The sequence below is a fragment of the Argentina silus genome, assembly GCF_951799395.1.
Source record: "Argentina silus genome assembly, contig: scaffold_694, whole genome shotgun sequence".
Lineage (NCBI taxonomy): Eukaryota > Metazoa > Chordata > Actinopteri > Argentiniformes > Argentinidae > Argentina > Argentina silus.
Window position 1 is genome coordinate 1 of NW_028152366.1, and position 5000 is coordinate 5000.

A 5000-nucleotide genomic window follows, 5' to 3' on the forward strand; every position below is an offset into this window, starting at 1 on the left:
GCCTGCCTGGGCCTGGCACAGAGGCACACTTCATCTGTTAGAAGAGGAGGGGGAGAGAGAGAGAGGGAGGGAGGGAGGGGTGAGAGAGAGAGAGAGGGAGGGAGGGAGGGAGGGAGGGGTGAGAGAGAGAGAGAGGGAGGGAGGGAGGGAGGGGTGAGAGAGAGAGGGAGGGAGGGAGGGAGGGAGGGAGGGAGGGAGGGAGGGAGAGAGAGTGAGAGAGAGGGAGGGAGGGAGGGAGAGAGAGTGAGAGAGAGAAAGAGAATTTAGTTTAACTACCTCCAAGCTACTGCAACATGTAGTTAAGGTAATAGTTGAGCTCCACGTAGTGGAACTACTATATTCTACTCTACTCTTCAGCATTGAGAGAGAGAGAGACAGAGAGAGAGGGAGAGGGAGAGACAGAGAGAGAGGGAGAGGGAGAAAGAGAGACAGAGAGAGAGGGAGAGGGAGAAAGAAAGAGAGAGAGAGAGAGAGAGAGAGAGAGAGAGAGAGAGAGAGAGAGAGAGAGAGAGAGATAATAATATCAGCTGAAGCATGTCTGTTTCAGGCTCCAGTGTTGTTGTTGCTGTTGTTGCTGTTGTCTGAAACACTTTTTTTGGGGGGGGTTGTGCAATGTGTTGTTCCTGTGATGCCAGGGGAGGCTGGTGGGGGTAGAACACCAGGGGAGGCTGGTGGAGGTAGAACACCAGGGGAGGCTGGTGGAGGTTGAACACCAGGGGAGGCTGGTGGGGGTAGAACACCAGGGGAGGCTGGTGGAGGTAGAATACCAGGGGAGGCTGGTGGAGGTTGAACACCAGGTGAGGCTGGTGGAGGTAGAACACCAGGGGAGGCTGGTGGAGGTTGAACACCAGGGGAGGCTGGTGGAGGTAGAACACCAGGGGAGGCTGGTGGAGGTTGAACACCAGGGGAGGCTGGTGGAGGTAGAACACCAGGGGAGGCTGGTGGAGGTAGAACACCAGGGGAGACTGGGGGAGGTAGAACACCAGGGGAGGCTGGTGGAGGTAGAACACCAGGGGAGGCTGGTGGAGGTAGAACACTAGGGGAGGCTGGGGGAGGTAGAACACCAGGGGAGGCTGGTGGAGGTAGAACACCAGGGGAGGCTGGTGGAGGTAGAACACCAGGGGAGGCTGGTGGAGGTGGACCTGGTTTCTACCAGCTATGGTCGATCGTCTAGGATGGGTTTCATGGAAGTATGATAATAACTCAAATGGTGCCACATAGACCAACTACAGACCAACTACAGACCAACTACAGACCAACATACAGCCCAGAGGTGAGGACAGAAGACCAACATTCAGACCAACTACAGACCAACAACAGACCAACATACAGACCAACTACAGACCAACATACAGATGAACATACAGATCAACTACAGACCAACATACAGACCAACTACAGACCAACATACAGCCCAGGTGGTGACGGTGGCCATTTTGAATTTCCTCTCCTGCTGGCTTCTGACCAGTCACCGTCCAGGCCATTGTCCACAGAATAGAACTTACTATTAAATATTTGATATAAATATATAAAGAAATACATATTTAAATATATCTTTTCTTGCGTCTGAAGAGCCATTGCTTACCTTCCAGTATGATTCCTAGACAGCTTAGTCTGTCCTTCCTAGCGGTTTGTCAGTCATTTGAGAGTGTGTGAGTGTGTGAGTGTGTGAGTGTGTGTGTGTGTGTGTGTGTGTGTGTGTGTGTGTGTGTGTGTGTGTGTGTGTGTGTATGTGAAGAGGTGAATCTATCCACACCCTGATCTGAAATAGCTCTCGCTATAACACACACACACACACACACACACACTGAACCTGTGGAGCGCAGCGCTGCGCTGCCTGTCCTGGAGGTGTGAGTGTGTTCCTGGACCTCGGCTTCCCATGTCTTGATGTCCGCATCCTTATTGTTCCTCGCTTCCCGACAGGAAGTCAGCGGGTATTTGTGTAGTTGTGGGAAGCAGTGGGTTCTGGGAACGCCGCGGAGCATCAACAGGAAGGAGGTCAAAGGTCGAGGCTCAGCATGACGGCTCGTTTAGCGTGACCTCACGTACGTCGTAAGCCCCGCCCTCACATCCTCACTCCCCATGGACGCCGCCGCTCTCTGACGGACACAACTCTCCCCCTCCCTCACTCCCTCACTCTCTCTCCCTCCCTCCCTACCTCCCCCTCTCTCTCTCTCTGTCTCTCTCTCTGTCTCTCTCTCTCTCTCTCTCTCTCTCTGTCTCTCCCTCTCTCTCTCTGTCTCTCTCTCTCTCTCTGTCTCTCTGTCTCTCTCTCTCTCTCTCTCAGTGTTCTGATTGTGTTGGATAGTTGTGTTGTTATATTCTCAAGATTCAGAGAGAGAGAGGGAGGGAGGGAGGGAAGGAGGGACAGACCGATGGAGGGAGGGAGGGAGGGACAGAGGGAGGGAGGGGCGGACCGACGGACCGACGGAGGGAGGGACGGAGAGACAGACGGAGGGAGGGAGGGAGGGAGGGAGGGACGGAGGGAGGGAGAGACAGACGGAGGGAGGGAGGGAGGGAGGGACAGAGGGAGGGAGGGGCGGACCGACGGACCGACGGAGGGAGGGAGGGAGGGAGGGAGAGACAGACGGAGGGAGGGAGGGAGGGAGGGACGGAGGGAGGGAGAGACAGACGGAGGGAGGGAGGGAGGGAGGGAGGGAGGGAGGAGATGGACGCTCAGTGCTCTGACAGTGTTGGTCGTTGTGTTGTTCCATTCTCACGATTGTCTGACGTCGACCTCCTGACCTCCCAGGAGAACGTTTCCACAACACCGACAATGGATGAGAGGATCTCAGCGCTTACTGGGAACGTCACCCCAGGTCCACTGAAACCACAGGCATTTCTTCTCATGGACCTACAGCAGGGGAGGCTGGTGGAGGTAGAAATCGGAGGACGGGCTCATTGTAATGCATGGAACTGGATGAGGAAGGGTGGGTATTAATTTCTACCTGCAGAGTCGTGGAGTAGTCACACACACAACAACCCTCGGCAGCCGTGATTGGCTCCTGTCCCCCTCGGCAGCCGTGATTGGCTCCTGTCCCCCTCAGCAGCCGTGATAGGCTCCTGTCCCCCTCGGCTGGTGTGATTGGCTCCTGTCCCCCTCGGCTGGTGTGATTGGCTGCTGGCCTCAGCGTAGTACTGGATTGGCTCCTGTCCCTCTCGGCTGGTGTGATTGGCTGCTGTCCCCAGCGTGGTACTGGGTGGCCTCCCGTTAAACCTGTTAATAAAACCGCCGTCCCAGAATCCACCGGGAATGTTCCTGACCCCGCCAGCCACACGGAGGGCCGCTGGAACGCACCGCGGCGATGATGTCATCAAGTTTACAGCCTGTCAACACCCACGTAGAACCCCGGATCACATCCAGGGTTTAACTCAGGCACTGGGTTAGAGAGAGAGAGAGAGAGAGAGAGAGAGAGAGAGAGAGAGAGAGAGAGAGAGAGAGAGAGAGAGAGAGAACAGAAAGACAGAGAGAGAGAATGAGAGAGAGGCAGAGAGAGAGAGAGGCAGAGAGAGAGAGTGAGAGAGAGAGACAGAGAGAGAGAGAGAGAGGCAGAGAGAGAGAGAGAGAGAGAGAGAGAGAGAGAGAGAGAGAAGCCACCATAACACCTGTGTGTGGTTGGTGATGATGGCCTCACCTCTCCAGGAACTGCTCTCTGCAGGGTGCGACATTCCCAGAGACGTGACACCATAGAAGACCGTAGCTGTTAAACATCCCCAGAGACGTGACACCGTAGAGGACCATAAACATCCCCAGAGACGCTACACCGTAGAGGACCATAGCTGTTAAACATCCCCAGAGACGTGACACCATAGAAGACCATAGCTGTTAAACATCCCCAGAGACGTTACACCGTAGAGGACCATAGCTGTTAAACATCCCCAGAGACGTGACACCATAGAAGACCGTAGCTGTTAAACATCCCCAGAGACGTGACACCGTAGAGGACCATAGCTGTTAAACATCCCCAGAGACGTTACACCGTAGAGGACCATAGCTGTTAAACATCCCCAGAGACGTGACACCGTAGAGGACCATAGCTGTTAAACATCCCCAGAGACGTTACACCGTAGAGGACCATAGCTGTTAAACATCCCCAGAGACGTTACACCGTAGAGGACCATAGCTGTTAAACATTCCCAGGGTGACGTCTGAGCTGCGCTTCTCGACAACGTCATACAGCAGACCGAAGGTACACTCAGTAATGGCTTCCTCCGGTGACATCACAGGGCCACACCAGGGAGACTGGCAGGGTCACGTCTCGTCCTGTTCCTTAGTTTATGTTTGTCTTTGTTTCATGTTATTATTTTTTTGTTTCCTGTTTTGTGTCCCTCACCTTGTCTCTCGTTCCTGACACTTCACCACCTGCCCTTGTATGTTTCCCGCCTGTGTGATTGTCCCTAACCCTAACCCTAACACTAACCCTAACCCTAACCCTAACACTAACACTAACCCTAACCCTAACCCTAACCCTAACCCTAACACTAACACTAACCCTAACACTAACACTAACCCTAACCCTAACCCTAACCCTACCCCGCCCTGATTGGCTGAACCTGTTCCTCATCATCCTTCCCTGTGTGTTTAGTCTGTGTGTTCTTCTGTCTCTGTGTCAGTTCTAGTCTTTGTACCTTGGTGTCTTACGTCCCAGCATTTCCTAGTGAGAAGTATTCCTGGTTTTTAATCTCCGAGTGTGTTTTTGACTTTGCCTTTTTGCCTTCCCCTTATCGGATTATCTGCCTGCCTTTTTGAACTGCCTACCTGTGTACCAAACCCTGCCTTGCCTACCTCCTTCCTGGATCATCTGCCTACCCATTGACTGTGTACCGAACCTTTTTGAAAGTAAAGACTATTCTATTGGATTTAAGGTTTTTAGAGTCATGCGTTTGAGTCTTTTGCCTGAGTACTCCTGCCATCACAGGCAGAGGTAGAAATGAGAGGACGGGCTCATTGGAATGAGGAATGAGGAATGGAATCAAACACGTGCCTCCCGTGATTTAAA